At 34.2% G+C, this 17635-nt stretch overlaps 2 protein-coding genes across 5 annotated transcripts in view; one reads left to right on the top strand and one right to left on the bottom strand.

The window, feature by feature from the left end:
• The window catches only part of LOC139517441 (alpha-2A adrenergic receptor-like), a 541200-nt gene that overhangs the window by 106162 nt on the left and 417403 nt on the right, over positions 1-17635 (bottom strand). The gene's annotated exons all lie outside the window — the stretch shown is intronic.
• The window catches only part of LOC139517440 (uncharacterized), a 76086-nt gene that overhangs the window by 54157 nt on the left and 4294 nt on the right, over positions 1-17635 (top strand). The window lies entirely within an intron of this gene.

The following is a 17635-nucleotide window of genomic DNA, read 5'->3' as shown; positions in this document are numbered from 1 at the left end:
GTAAACAGTTTTATAATTATGACCATATCAATGATAATTCATGTCAACACAAAGTGCTGACGACTGGGCTGGTGATACGCTTGGGAACAAAACTCCACCAGCACTTTCATAGATCTAGTGGTTGTTAAGCCTCGGTCACACCTTACCGGATAGCACGAACGAACGCCTAACGGATGAAATTAAAAGTTGCAAAATGGCTATTCGTTGGGAGTCCGCTGATGGTGGCACGGTAGTATTTGCATTCCAGAATTTAGGTTGCTCTTTTGTGTACCCTACTTAGGTCAATGTATCTAAACAGTGTGATTGGACAAAAAATACAGTTTCAACTGAACATACTTTCCTAATTTTAGGTATGAATCAGGTGTAGAAAAATATGAAATAATTTTACATACAGATGTAAATGAATTTTTGAGAATTTTTTTAAATTTTGTATTCACTGCACCATAAAAGACATAAAAGTACTAGTGGCGTTAGGTTTTTAAAAATAGCAAAAAAGTAAACGGTCATGATACATATTCAAATTCATTTCTGAATAGTAAAATGAAAGTACTTCACTTAACTGTAAATGTAGTATTTTTTGCAGTGTTAGAAAGTGGTGAAAATTCTAAAAAGGCTATCATTATCCCTTATGGGCCAGGAAATACTACCGTGCCACCTTAAGGGGGATATGTATTTTTACACTAAATCAATAAAGGATTTTTTTTTACCTATGCAAATCAATAAAAAGTTGATTAAGGGCAACTATGATAAAAACAAGCCTTAAATTCCACCCCTGAGAGTGAAAGTTGCTGATTCAGCAAATTTTGCCTGATCTGTGAGTAATGTAAAAATTTACCTTGAAAGTAGAACTTCATTATTTTTATGTAACTTGCAATACATTTTTAATTATAAATGCTCGCTTTAACTTTTCGCAGTGTCTGACACATGTCAGTCCGTCCGTCCCATGAATATTTTTTGTCACATTTTTCTCAGGAACTACACTACCAGGATTTCTGAAATTTGCTTTCAGGCTTGATATAAGTCAGCTATACTGTGTGATGCGTTTTCAGATTCATCACTCGAAAACTTCCTGTTTACCGAACACTTGTATCATTTTTACACCTGATAGCCAAGTTAAAAAAATTTCGTCACATTTTTCTCAGGAACTGCACTACCAGGATTTCTGATATTTGGTTTCAGACTTGATATAAGTCAGCTGTACCATGTGATGCGTTTTCAGATTCATCACTCAACAATTTCCTGTTTACCGAACACTTGTATTATTTTACACATGATAACCAAGTTGAAAATTTTTGTCACATTTTCTCAGGAACTACAATACAAGGATTTCTGAAATTTGGTTTCAGGGTTTATATAAGTCTGCAATACTGTGTGATGCGTTTTCAGATTCATCACTCGACAACTTCCTGTTTACCGAACACTTGTATGATTTTACATATGATAGCCAAGTTGAAAATTTTCGTCACATTTTTCTCAGGAATTCCTATACAAGGATTTCTGAAATTTGGTTTCAGGATTTATACAAGTCAGCTATACCGTGTAATGCGTTTTCAGATTCATCACTCAACAACTTCCTGTTTACCGAACACTTGCAAATTTTTACGCTATTAAAGTTATCCACTTGCGGCGGGGGTCTCATCAGTGAGCAGTAGCTCGCAGTTTCACTTGTTTCTTATTTTTTTCAACACAAGTACAGCTATACTAGTTTTCTTCAGGTTTAATTTGTAGTTCTGATGTAACATGACACCAGATAGTGGTTAAGGGGTCCTTACTTATTGATTTAGCTCTCATATTGGTCTGAAATAGAGATAGAAATAGGGGTTTCTATACATTGACTAGATATTATTTTTGAACAAGAATGTATTTATGATGTTACATCAGCAAGATTAAATAGTTTATCCCTTTTCCATGCAAATACCATTAGTTGTTAAGATTTTCTGACAGTGAAAAGCACAATAAAGGCAAATTGATTATGTAAGGGGACATAATTTAACTTAATGCATACATGAGAAATACACAAACAGTCAACTTAGAGATGTATTCAAGTACATGTATTGTCAAACAGATTTTGGAACAATAGTTAACTGCAATCTAAAGACTCTTGTTGTATTGCCCTCATAATCTGGAAATGTTTAAAGTAATATAAGGCATGCTGTAAAATGTGGAATGGACTTTAAAATCAGTTTTCATGATTTGGTGCTCAAACTGTTTCTTTCAGTCAGATAAACCATAAATAGAGTTGGCAATCCAATAATTCCTCCTGAATCACCATGTTTGACTTCTGTGTTGATTTGAAACATCATATATTTGGGTTTTGTTCACTCCTTAAGTAAAAATGGTAAAATAAAAAAAAGTGAAAATCTGCCAGATGGGGTAGGGAGGTAATGTTTCATTTTTTTTTGGGGGGGGGGGGGTAAGAAATGAGTTCAGACTAGTATTCTTTATTGTAATATTTTCCAAAGTAAGAAGTCTATGCATCATAGGTGTCATGACTGGTTTCAAGTTTGTTATGTCTTGGTTAAGGTGGCACGGTAGCATTTGCATTCCAGAATTTAGGTTGCTCTTTTGTGTACCCTACTTAGGTCCATGTATCTAAACAGTGTGACTGGACAACAAATACAGTTTCAACTGAACATACTTTTCTAAACTGAGGTATGAATCAGGTGTAGAAAAATATTAAATAATTTCACATACAGATGTAAATGAATTTTTGGGAATTGTTTTAAATTTTGTATTCACTGCACCATAAAAGACCTAAAAGTACTAGTGGCGTTAGGTTTTTAAAAATAGCAAAAAAGTAAACGGTCATGATACATATTCAAATTCATTTCTGAATAGTAAAATGAAAGTACTTCACTTAACTGTAAATGTAGTATTTTTTGCAGTGTTAGAAAGTGGTGAAAATTCTAAAAAGGCTATCATTATCCCTTATGGGCCAGGAAATACTACCGTGCCACCTTAAGGGGGATATGTATTTTTACACTAAATCAATAAAGGATTTTTTTTTACCTATGCAAATCAATAAAAAGTTGATTAAGGGCAACTATGATAAAAACAAGCCTTAAATTCCACCCCTGAGAGTGAAAGTTGCTGATTCAGCAAATTTTGCCTGATCTGTGAGTAATGTAAAAATTTACCTTGAAAGTAGAACTTCATTATTTTTATGTAACTTGCAATACATTTTTAATTATAAATGCTCGCTTTAACTTTTCGCAGTGTCTGACACATGTCAGTCCGTCCGTCCCATGAATATTTTTTGTCACATTTTTCTCAGGAACTACACTACCAGGATTTCTGAAATTTGCTTTCAGGCTTGATATAAGTCAGCTATACTGTGTGATGCGTTTTCAGATTCATCACTCGAAAACTTCCTGTTTACCGAACACTTGTATCATTTTTACACCTGATGATAGCCAAGTTAAAAAAATTTCGTCACATTTTTCTCAGGAACTGCACTACCAGGATTTCTGATATTTGGTTTCAGACTTGATATAAGTCAGCTGTACCATGTGATGCGTTTTCAGATTCATCACTCAACAATTTCCTGTTTACCGAACACTTGTATTATTTTACACATGATAACCAAGTTGAAAATTTTTGTCACATTTTCTCAGGAACTACAATACAAGGATTTCTGAAATTTGGTTTCAGGGTTTATATAAGTCTGCAATACTGTGTGATGCGTTTTCAGATTCATCACTCGACAACTTCCTGTTTACCGAACACTTGTATGATTTTACATATGATAGCCAAGTTGAAAATTTTCGTCACATTTTTCTCAGGAATTCCTATACAAGGATTTCTGAAATTTGGTTTCAGGATTTATACAAGTCAGCTATACCGTGTAATGCGTTTTCAGATTCATCACTCAACAACTTCCTGTTTACCGAACACTTGCAAATTTTTACGCTATTAAAGTTATCCACTTGCGGCGGGGGTCTCGTCAGTGAGCAGTAGCTCGCAGTTTCACTTGTTTCTTATTTTTTTCAACACAAGTACAGCTATACTAGTTTTCTTCAGGTTTAATTTGTAGTTCTGATGTAACATGACACCAGATAGTGGTTAAGGGGTCCTTACTTATTGATTTAGCTCTCATATTGGTCTGAAATAGAGATAGAAATAGGGGTTTCTATACATTGACTAGATATTATTTTTGAACAAGAATGTATTTATGATGTTACATCAGCAAGATTAAATAGTTTATCCCTTTTCCATGCAAATACCATTAGTTGTTAAGATTTTCTGACAGTGAAAAGCACAATAAAGGCAAATTGATTATGTAAGGGGACATAATTTAACTTAATGCATACATGAGAAATACACAAACAGTCAACTTAGAGATGTATTCAAGTACATGTATTGTCAAACAGATTTTGGAACAATAGTTAACTGCAATCTAAAGACTCTTGTTGTATTGCCCTCATAATCTGGAAATGTTTAAAGTAATATAAGGCATGCTGTAAAATGTGGAATGGACTTTAAAATCAGTTTTCATGATTTGGTGCTCAAACTGTTTCTTTCAGTCAGATAAACCATAAATAGAGTTGGCAATCCAATAATTCCTTTCTGAATCACCATGTTTGACTTCTGTGTTGATTTGAAACATCATATATTTGGGTTTTGTTCACTCCTTAAGTAAAAATGGTAAAATAAAAAAAAGTGAAAATCTGCCAGATGGGGTAGGGAGGTAATGTTTCATTTTTTTTTTGGGGGGGGGGGGGGTAAGAAATGAGTTCAGACTAGTATTCTTTATTGTAATATTTTCCAAAGTAAGAAGTCTATGCATCATAGGTGTCATGACTGGTTTCAAGTTTGTTATGTCTTGGTTAAGGTGGCACGGTAGTATTTGCATTCCAGAATTTAGGTTGCTCTTTTGTGTACCCTACTTAGGTCCATGTATCTAAACAGTGTGACTGGACAACAAATACAGTTTCAACTGAACATACTTTTCTAAACTGAGGTATGAATCAGGTGTAGAAAAATATTAAATAATTTCACATACAGATGTAAATGAATTTTTGGGAATTGTTTTAAATTTTGTATTCACTGCACCATAAAAGACCTAAAAGTACTAGTGGCGTTAGGTTTTTAAAAATAGCAAAAAAGTAAACGGTCATGATACATATTCAAATTCATTTCTGAATAGTAAAATGAAAGTACTTCACTTAACTGTAAATGTAGTATTTTTTGCAGTGTTAGAAAGTGGTGAAAATTCTAAAAAGGCTATCATTATCCCTTATGGGCCAGGAAATACTACCGTGCCACCTTAAGGGGGATATGTATTTTTACACTAAATCAATAAAGGATTTTTTTTTACCTATGCAAATCAATAAAAAGTTGATTAAGGGCAACTATGATAAAAACAAGCCTTAAATTCCACCCCTGAGAGTGAAAGTTGCTGATTCAGCAAATTTTGCCTGATCTGTGAGTAATGTAAAAATTTACCTTGAAAGTAGAACTTCATTATTTTTATGTAACTTGCAATACATTTTTAATTATAAATGCTCGCTTTAACTTTTCGCAGTGTCTGACACATGTCAGTCCGTCCGTCCCATGAATATTTTTTGTCACATTTTTCTCAGGAACTACACTACCAGGATTTCTGAAATTTGCTTTCAGGCTTGATATAAGTCAGCTATACTGTGTGATGCGTTTTCAGATTCATCACTCGAAAACTTCCTGTTTACCGAACACTTGTATCATTTTTACACCTGATAGCCAAGTTAAAAAAATTTCGTCACATTTTTCTCAGGAACTGCACTACCAGGATTTCTGATATTTGGTTTCAGACTTGATATAAGTCATCTGTACCATGTGATGCGTTTTCAGATTCATCACTCAACAATTTCCTGTTTACCGAACACTTGTATTATTTTACACATGATAACCAAGTTGAAAATTTTTGTCACATTTTCTCAGGAACTACAATACAAGGATTTCTGAAATTTGGTTTCAGGGTTTATATAAGTCTGCAATACTGTGTGATGCGTTTTCAGATTCATCACTCGACAACTTCCTGTTTACCGAACACTTGTATGATTTTACATATGATAGCCAAGTTGAAAATTTTCGTCACATTTTTCTCAGGAATTCCTATACAAGGATTTCTGAAATTTGGTTTCAGGATTTATACAAGTCAGCTATACCGTGTAATGCGTTTTCAGATTCATCACTCAACAACTTCCTGTTTACCGAACACTTGCAAATTTTTACGCTATTAAAGTTATCCACTTGCGGCGGGGGTATCATCAGTGAGCAGTAGCTCGCAGTTTCACTTGTTTCTTATTTTTTTCAACACAAGTACAGCTATACTAGTTTTCTTCAGGTTTAATTTGTAGTTCTGATGTAACATGACACCAGATAGTGGTTAAGGGGTCCTTACTTATTGATTTAGCTCTCATATTGGTCTGAAATAGAGATAGAAATAGGGGTTTCTATACATTGACTAGATATTATTTTTGAACAAGAATGTATTTATGATGTTACATCAGCAAGATTAAATAGTGTATCCCTTTTCCATGCAAATACCATTAGTTGTTAAGATTTTCTGACAGTGAAAAGCACAATAAAGGCAAATTGATTATGTAAGGGGACATAATTTAACTTAATGCATACATGAGAAATACACAAACAGTCAACTTAGAGATGTATTCAAGTACATGTATTGTCAAACAGATTTTGGAACAATAGTTAACTGCAATCTAAAGACTCTTGTTGTATTGCCCTCATAATCTGGAAATGTTTAAAGTAATATAAGGCATGCTGTAAAATGTGGAATGGACTTTAAAATCAGTTTTCATGATTTGGTGCTCAAACTGTTTCTTTCAGTCAGATAAACCATAAATAGAGTTGGCAATCCAATAATTCCTCCTGAATCACCATGTTTGACTTCTGTGTTGATTTGAAACATCATATATTTGGGTTTTGTTCACTCCTTAAGTAAAAATGGTAAAATAAAAAAAAGTGAAAATCTGCCAGATGGGGTAGGGAGGTAATGTTTCATTTTTTTTTGGGGGGGGGGGTAAGAAATGAGTTCAGACTAGTATTCTTTATTGTAATATTTTCCAAAGTAAGAAGTCTATGCATCATAGGTGTCATGACTGGTTTCAAGTTTGTTATGTCTTGGTTAAGGTGGCACGGTAGTATTTGCATTCCAGAATTTAGGTTGCTCTTTTGTGTACCCTACTTAGGTCCATGTATCTAAACAGTGTGACTGGACAACAAATACAGTTTCAACTGAACATACTTTTCTAAACTGAGGTATGAATCAGGTGTAGAAAAATATTAAATAATTTCACATACAGATGTAAATGAATTTTTGGGAATTGTTTTAAATTTTGTATTCACTGCACCATAAAAGACCTAAAAGTACTAGTGGCGTTAGGTTTTTAAAAATAGCAAAAAAAAGTAAACGGTCATGATACATATTCAAATTCATTTCTGAATAGTAAAATGAAATTACTTCAGTTAACTGTAAATGTAGTATTTTTTGCAGTGTTAAAAAGTGGTGAAAATTCTAAAAAGGCTGTCATTATCCCTTTTGGGCCAGGAAATACTACCGTATTACCTGATGTACTGACCGAATAAAACGGATGTGTAACGAATGCATAACGGACACACACAGGATATACAACGTAAAAGAAACGGAAATGTAAGGGACAGAAGGGATGTCGAACGTACATCCAACGGAAGAGTACCGCATAAAACGGAAACCTAACGCAAGCGTACAGGATAAAACGGATGAACAAGATATACGGAAAAATAAAAGGCGGCAATAATAATACATGTAAATCGCATAAATATTCAAAATGTTTCTGTGTAACTGGTTTTGGTTCGATCTTCAAAATGCCGCAAAAGGGCAGTGTCTGGCCTGAATAAGAGCTGCTTGATTGTGAAGACGTGCCCTTACTCTAAAATCGATTATGAATAATAAGACTTCATGAACCTTAAGAAATCGGACATACCAATAATTGGCATTTCTGATGCGATATTTTCAATCGGCATTAATCCGTTTCAGATCCGTTCATCATCCGTCTTATACGATATACGTCCGGTAGAAGTCCGTTTCTCATCCGTTTATCCGTTAAATGTCTGGTAGTGTCCGTTGGTGAATTTATCTTCGAGACCTCCAACGGATGTATAACGGACACTTAACGGATACAAAACGGAAACGAAACGGACGAGTACCGTACAAAACGGACGCCTACCGGACGTTCAACGGAAATTTATCCGTTGGACGTCCGTTCAAAGTTTTGAACATGCTCAAAATTTTCAACCGGACAGAACGGACGTCTACGGATAAAATGTACGCTTAACGGACATGCAACGGATATGGACGGACGTCTAACGGATGAGAACAGACGTCTAACGGACATAAACGGATTGAAAAAAAGTTATCCGTTAGGCATCCGTTCGAGCTATCCGCGAGGCCTCGAACACACCTTACCGGATAGCACGAACGGACGACCAACGGATGAAAATAAAAGTTGTCTGTTAACAAAATTGTTACCTGTTTTGAGTCCGTTGATGTACTGACCGAATAAAACGGACGTGGATCGAATGCATAACGGACACGCACCGGATATGCAACGTACCAGAAACGGAAACGTACCGGACAGAACGGATGTCGAACGTACATCCAACGAAAGAGTACCGCATAAAACGCACACCTGACGGAAGAGTACCAGATAAAACGGATGAACAAGATATACGGAAAAATTTAAGGCGACAATAATTATACATGTAAATGGCATAAATATTCAAAGTGTTTGACTTTCTGTGTAACTGGTTTTAGTTTGTTCTTCAAAATGCAACCAAAGGACAGCGTCTGGCCTGAATAAGAGCTACTAGATTGTGAAGACGTGCCCTTACTCTAAGATTGATTATGAATAATAAGAATTCATGAACCTTGAGAAATCTGACATACCAATATTGGCATTTCAGACGCGAATTTTTAATTGGCATTTATCTGTTTAAGATTCGTTAATCGTCCGTTTTATCCGTTATACGTCCGGTAGAAGTCCGTTTCTCATTCGTTCAATATCCGTTTTATCCGTTAAACGTCCGGTAGAAGTCCGTTGGTGAATTTATCATCCAGACCTCCAACGGATGTGTAACGGACACGTAACGGATACAAAACGGAACCGAAACCGACGATTACCGTACAAAACGGACGACTACCGGACGTTCAACGGACATTTCATCCGTTGGACGTCCGTTCAAAGTTTGAACAAGTTCAATATTTTCCACCGGATCGAACGGACGTCGACGGATAAAAAGTACGCTAAACGGACATGAAACGGATATGGACGGACGTCTAACGGACATGAACGGATTGAAAAAAAGTTATTCGTTAGGCATCCGTTCGAGCCTTAGTATTAAAAACAAATTAAAAGTTTTGTAAAGATTTAATTTATAATTACGACCATATCGATGATAATTCATATCAACATAGAGGTGCAAAAATCACTATGTGATCCGTGTAAACTCATCGAACCTTTAAACAAACTTATTAAATTTTGTAATAAGATCTTTGATTATAGTTAACATTGGCACAAATATCGATTTTGTCATCGGCAAACTAAAACTTAACTACATGTGTATTCTTTTCAAACGGGAGGTGTAATTATATTTTTCTATATAGAGGTTAACTACTAACTTTCTTACAGCTGGTCGATTTGTTTTGATTTTTTTTTTTACATTGAACAATTCTTTGACTGTTTATGACGTTAAAATACTAAATCCATGGAATGTGTTTTTGTTGATTTTAGTCTCTGATGCATGATTTTTTATTTTGTATTTGGCTTTTAACTAGCTTTCAGAAACTGCGAGTACCCTCAATTGTACTTTCGTGTTAATTTGACCTGTTGATTCAATAAGTAATTGTTTTTTTGTTATCGAATGTTTAATTTTTCAGTGTTATATCTCATCTCTCTATTTTTTAATATATACCAGCTATAATAAGTGTTTGGTATGACTATTGATTTGTACTTCTGTTCTCGTACTATGAACAACAAAATTATCTATTTTGTAAAAAAACATTTCCGTTCTCCATTTATAATGTATACCTTACTACAAAATTATTTTCTTTTACCTGATGTCCAGTAGTTGTCGTTCGGTGATGTGGTAACACGACAACTACTGAACATCAGGTAGAAAACAAATTATAAGTGTTTCTCGTTTCTCTTTTTTTTTATATTAATAGGACCGGTGGTTTTCCCATTTGAATGGTTTTAAACATTTTAGGGGCGTTAATAGCTTGCTGTTTGTTGTGAACCAAGGCTCCGTGTTGAAGACCGTACTTTGAACTATATTGGTTTACTTTTACAAAATGTGACTTGGAAGGAGAGTTGTCTCATTAGCAACCATACCACATCTTCTTATATATAAAGATTCAGTGGTCAAAATTGTCTTATTTGAGTATTGACCTTTAATAACATGTATTACCTTTTTTTATTTTATTTTACTTTAAACCAAGATTAGATCTACACATAAGACATCATGAACAAAATCATCGAGCGAATCCTTTTTCGAGTTTTTGCCCTGTAATGACAATATTTGCCATATTTTGTTTTTCGAATATGACTACATTAAACAACTATAATAATAGTTAAAACAACTTAAATGAACAAACATTATCAGCAAATCAAGATCTACATATAAGTCAAATGGTTGACTACGTCATTTGACTCTTAATGTGAGGTATTGGTCTTAAATAAAGATTTTTCCACATTTTTAGCTTTCGCCGGTTTTCTTGAAAACTAAAGTAAATAGAAAGACCCTTTAGATAGCAGGATAAGATCTACAAATAAAGTGTTAGTTGAACCTTTATAGGAGTGATTGCTCTAAAATGATAACTGTTAACACTTTTCCGTTTTGTGGGCAAAGCTAAATACTTCAGAGAAACTATAAATGGGAAAAATTATCACCCATAAATAGATTTTTATGTCATTAATTCTATTGTATTCCACAATGTTCAAGGGTTTCCATGTTTGAAGTTGTATATAAACTTATTTCAGCGACAGAGACTCTTTATGGCCTCTAGTTTTGATTAAAACCTAAACTTTACAACCATCTGTGTTACGAACAAAAAAGCCTGGTCGTCAAGATGTTTGACTTTACAGCGATTTAAAGTACCTACCGCCTTTCTTTCTTCACTAATCGATGGCATTCATGAATATTTTGAAGAGGTATATTTAATCACCAGTGTCAACCAGAAGTGATTCTCAAAATTTCAAGAAAGATTTATCAAAATTTTCAATCACAATCTTTATAATCTATTATAGTCCAGCAGATAGGTGCAATATATGAAGGAATTGTGCACTTCGTGTTAAAAGCACCAAATTTTGCTCAAGCATACTTTTATCTATACTCTTTAATTTAAGATATGAAGGCAAGCTGGTAATATACTTAACTTCCGGTTAAATCCAAAATGGCGGATGCATGTTAAAATTTAAACTTTTCTTAATTCTTTCTCAATTTTGTTTAGTTTTAACTACAAGACCTGATGTTTTAATTGATCTGAATCACATTAATTGGTTTTCAGTATTGTTCAAGCAGCAATTAGGTGACGTTTGGTCAATTTCCGGTCAAAATTTCTTGTTAAAATTCAAGAAAAATATCGACTTTTAATTTGCAAAAAGGGAGAAGGATGTAATAGAATCATGTATTTATTTATTTATTTACAAGATTGATCGTTTATATAAATATAGTGTTAATTTCGATTGTTTAACCCAAGCGTACATTTTAGATAAAAAAAATTGAATGAAAACTACGGTTCCTAATTTGTGCATTGGGTATGTATCATCAGTTTCTTTAGTTTACAACTCTGTGTTGTATTGTTCTGGTCATACTATTTCAAATATTTAATTTCATGACTGTATCATGTGTTTCCATAAGTTTACCATAGTACTATCATATGGTTGGGTTAAAAATTAATGGTAAACCCTTAGGCTAGTTTTTACTGTTTTATAGTCTAATCTTACCGTTTTAATTTCTTGACATAACTGCACGACTCGATTCTCAATTATATGTGTTAAGATGATCGTTGCAAAGAATCCTGCTCAAACTTTAGTAAAAGACGGGGTTAACTTTGCATTGTTGCGAGAGTTTATATTCTTTGTTGAAGGCAATTGTAGTGACCTGCAATACAAGTACCATTCAATTGAGTTTAGTTATATGTCTTGTGTTTCTGTCTCTGCGCTAGGTTTTCTATATTTTGCATGTGTAGTGCATCATGACATAAGACATTGTTACGTGTACCATGATGAGCTTTCGTGCAAGACTGCTGTGTGTATTTTTTACATGGAACATTTGATCAGACTTTGACTTTTTGACTCCTGACCTACATGTATGCATGATGGGTGTGTCATCATGTTGCAGTGTGTTCCTCGGTATATTACCTTGACCTCAAAATATAATTTTCAATTGACCTTGCTTCTGAATACGTGGCATGTAGATGTATTGTCATAAGATGATGAGTCTATTGGCACGAGAAACTTCATGTAAGCTTGACCTTTGCCCTCAATGTAAAACTTGTATATTTTGTTTGAATTAAATGGAGAATTAACTGCATGATTGGCACTCGTACCACATCTTCTAAGATATATTAGATACATAAGATATATTGTTAGTTTTGTGTACCACCATGACCCTTTTATCAAAATCCGCTTTGGTTTTTTTTACAAGGATCTCTTGACCAGACTATGACTTTTTGACTCTTGACATTTGCATATTGGATGTGTCTCTTGGTATGATTACCTCAAGACGTCAAGTCAGGAGTCTCTGGTTTTTGTTAGTCTTATATGTTTTTAATTGTAAGTTTATTTTATAATTTGGAGTTTGAACTGGTATACATTTTGTTAAGGGCCATCCGAAGCCCGCCTCTGGTCGAGGGATTTTCTCGCTTTGTTGAAGATATAAAAAAGAAGATGTGGTATGGTTGCCAATGAAACAACTATCCATAAAAGACCAAAATGACACAGACATTAACAACTATAGGTCACCGTACGGCCTTCAACAATGAGCAAAGTCCACACCGCATAGTCAGCTATGAGGACTCATAAGTGGCCTTTGACTGCTTTCTGCTCTTTTGACATTGTTACTGTCTCTTTTACACATTCCACATTTCCATTCTCAATTTTTAAGAATGTTTGGTTCAGATGAAACTAAATCCTTTAATTTCCGTGAATATCAAGTAAGAAAATTTACTGCTTCAGTAGCATCGTGTGCTGCCAGTTGTGATAGATAATTCAAAATGTTTCAATCATTTTACCTTAGATTTCATTTCATGGACATGTAGGTATGGAATGTCTGCTTTTACATCATAAAAATTCACACAGAAGATATACGCATATCAATAGAGTGAACTCAATGCTAAGAACCATTAAAGTACACTAAGACAGAGAGCTCAATCTAGTGAAACACTTTGTTAAGTTGGTCACATTTAACTTGAAATATCACTGTCTGTTACCAAACTGCACCGAGATCCTGAAAAAAAATGTGCAAGTTAATTCTATTTAAAAAAGAATTCAATGGAAGTAAATAAGCTGATTACTGAAATAAATGTAGAATATGTCTATTAATCACAGATGCCCCTGCTTGTGAAAAAAAATAGGAAACGTCCACATATAGCTGCAGGATTCGCGTAATTTTGACCGTTTTGTGACCATAAGCATTGTGAATAAGTTTCAAAACATTTGGCTGAGGCAAATTAAAGTTAAAGAACGGAAACACTAGATTTAGCAGTTTTCCTATCTCAAGGCTCCGGGTTGACATTTGTATCATTGGTACTCGTACCACAACTTTTTACATCTAAAAAATCATGAACAGTGACGCCATCGGGACCCAATATTGAGCTTCATAGATCTGTGTTATGGGGTAATGTGAATCGCGTATAAGGTTCCTAACATTTGATTGAGTCAGACTTATTTAAGAGAAAGGAAACGAAAGAGTCAGCACTTCTTATCTATAATACTAAAATTACGAGGTCCAATTTGTCAGCCGTCATCGGGTAAAAACGACAAATCAAAGAATTCAACTCTATATATAACTTATATAGGACAATGGTGTAGATTAAAAATTACACCACTCCAGACTCTTTTGTTTCCAGCATAATTAATATTGCCAATAATTAACAAGTTCCGGGTCGAATCCGATACCGATACAAATAGTATATTCAGCTATTACCTTATCTGTACGTTCCGCATTTGACAGGCACACCACCAAACGGTGTACTTAGGATTTTGCTATATACACCGGTCATAATCAAAGGACTGACACTACTAAATTCGATCATTGTCAAATTGTTCCCTTATTTATTTATTTATTAAAGCTCACACTACTTCAGAATTATAGGGAGAAGTGACTTCTCTTTTTGAAACTGATAGGGAGAAGTGGTGAGATTTGAAAGAGAAGTGCTCATTCGCGCGGTGCGCTACAATGTTTGGATTTTACAATAGTATAAAGGGCCATATGTAAATAATGTTCTTTTTATATTGTTCAATTCATATCTGAGTAAAAAAAAATACAATTAAAGTAACATTTGAAATTAAAAGTTGTTTAAGTTTTACTAAGGTTCTTGTGAGAAGCTTATTCCAACTAAATATCTAGCACTAAAAAAAAAATATTTTAAAAAATGTAAAGAAATTATAATATATCATTATTACAATTTAATTAAAAATTATCTTGTGTATGAAATTCAGTGTTTCTCATAAAAAAAAATATAAAAGTTATTAAGCTGGGCCATAATATATTGAAATTAGTATAATAGTCTCAGAGTTAAGCAACTTTAATCAATAGTTTGAAACAATCCATAAAAAATATAGGGAATTATATACACCAATCAATTAGATGTAACCAAAAGTCTCTTAATGTGTGTGGAATGCGTAATTTTCCCCTTTGGGATCAATATTCTTCTGTCAGCTGTTCCGTCCGTGCGTCCGTAGTAATTATTGTAAAAGTACGGATTTCGGTCATAGCTGGTCCGGTTCAGATCCGTAGTTTAGAAATCGGTCAATGGCGGACGAATGCAAGAAAATTTACAAAAATAAACGATGTTTGACAAGTTATTTGAAAAGGAACATGACGTTTTTAATGCAATAAATGGATTAAACATTTACTGGAGGCAACTTTTATCACGTTTAAATGAAGTAACAAACTTATTTTGCCGCCGAAATTTAGGTTGATGTACGTTTTCGAGTAACAAGAACCGGAACTTGCGAAAATGCATGAAGTGATAAAAAGTTGTATTTTTATCAAATAACCTTCTACACACTGCGAAGACAAAGATTCAACCTCTTTTCTAAAGATAATGAATCCTTTTAATATGTCTGAATTTCTTTAATTATCAATAAAAAAATGATGTTTCATCAACTTGGTAAAAATTGAAAATGTCCAATGACGGAAGCGACTGAAAGCGAGTATCGTCAAGAACAGGGCGACTTAATTTCGCTTTTGTGGGTCGGGGAAAGCGAAGTGACGGTCGGGAAGGCGACTTCTTCGCCCAAGTCGCCCGGTAGCGTGAGCCTATTGTAGTTTTATTCAGCAATCAGCAAGACTTTCTAAGATAACTAATATAGGACAATGCTGTTGATTAAAAAATACTCCATTCCTGGATAGCCAGGACCTTTTGTTTTCCAAATAATTAATATTTCCAATAACTGATAAGTTCCAGGTCGACGGGTTCAAACAGAAAGATTTGAAAGCAGATAAAACTGTGTATCTTATAATCGACACGACTTATCAGATGACAATACTAATTACTAAAATAAGGCTTAGGCATAGTTATATACTTTAATTCAGTCACGGACCCGCGATATCACGGGTGTGTACTTGTATTTTTTAAAGGGACATGATAACTCTTGAACGGTAAAAGTGACACTTAAAAATTTCAAATTTGATTTTGCGTTAAGGTGGGGATCCCGCTTACATGTTCAACCCCTCCTTATTCGGTATGTATGTGCTTCTGGTAAGTCAGGAGCCTGTAATTCAATGAATGTCGTTTTTTATGTGTTACATACTTGTTTTTGGTTCATTTTTTGTACATAAATTTGTTCGTTTATTTTCTCGTTTGATTATTGTTTTACAATGTCATTTCAGTGCCTTTTATTGATGACTATATGCGGTATTGACTTTGCTCATTGTTGAAAGCTGTATATGACCTATAGTTGTTAGTGTTTGTGTCATCTGGTATTTTGTGGAGAGTTCTCACTGGCACTCATGCCCCATAAGGGGTAGGGTTGTGATCCCTCTAACATTTATAACCGCGCCTCATTTTATATGCACGTGCCTATCTTGTTTTTCGTTTATTTTTTGTACATGAATTAGACCGTTTGTTTTCTCGTTTGAATTGTTTTACATTGTCATGTCGGTGCTTTAATAGCTGACCTTGCGGTATGAACCTTGCTCATTGTTGAAGACCGTGTGGTGACCTAGGCTACATTTTATAATTGTTAATTTCTGTGTCATTTAGTCTCTTGTGGAGAGTTCTCATTGGCACTCATGCACCAGCTTCTTTCATATATTGTGTATAAGTTTTGTAGTATTTGGTTGAGGGAAACTAAAGTAAGAAGTGCGGAACCCGTTTGTATGGGACGTTCGGGACAGACGGACTAGTACGTGTAACTCTTTATGTTCCTAAATCATGGCGCTAACACAGAAGTTCTTACTATTGTGCTGGTGATACACATCCCACTAGCACTGTCATTAACACATGTACACATAATTTTATTATAAAAATATTCAATCTTAATCTTGATTTCTTTTTTTTTGGTCGAATGATTATATGCATGCCCTTCACAACGACTGAATGAGTATCAAATTTGACAAATTTATTGTACATTATTATATATTTCATTATATTTTATTATAACTTTTCTTCCAACTAATGAAAGCTTACCAACTTATTGATCATAACTTTCCTTTATATGTCTTTTAACATTCTGTTTTGAACAAAAAGATTTCTTACATATACATCACATGTATTTCTTTCAAAATCTGACATTATTAAAAAGCCATTAAAAAAAATTCAGTCGAACTTGATAATAAATGTGCAATCAAATATATATGCAAGTCGTCAACTGGTCAAGTGACTAGATGCACATATCGTTAGCCATATAAACAACATGTCCTAATTGGGTGGTTTTAAAACTTCTAGCATAGGCGCCCCCTCCCCCCAACCCCCCCTCCCACCCCATTGTGGGAAAAATTTTGTTGATTATATAGGGAATCATTGAAGCATAAATGGAGCGGCCCCCCCCTTAGGAAAAGTTCTGGATCCGCCACTGTCTAGACATATTTACGTAAATAAGGGATTAGTAAAGGGAACAAAAGAAAACAAAATGACTGAATTAAATAAAAGGATGTTCGATGTACTGTATACTTCGGTTTGTTTTAAAAATCTATACGATGCTTTATTTTTATCTAGTTTCCTTATCAAAATAATTAAAATGAGAAGATAAATACCTTATAGTTTCCTTTACCGTCGATGCCAAAATGTTTAATGTTATAAAATAATTTTAGCGTCTTTGACCTACTTTACCTTTTTATTCGGAGACTTGCGGTTATCTTCTGTTATGTTCAACGGGAACATTAGAATATTCTAGAATAGAACCCAGATGGAACCAAGAAGTTGGGT

This window comes from Mytilus edulis, chromosome 3 (genome assembly GCF_963676685.1).
Source record: "Mytilus edulis chromosome 3, xbMytEdul2.2, whole genome shotgun sequence".
NCBI classification, from domain to species: Eukaryota; Metazoa; Mollusca; class Bivalvia; order Mytilida; family Mytilidae; genus Mytilus; species Mytilus edulis.
This window is presented reverse-complemented; position numbering and strand designations above follow the sequence as displayed.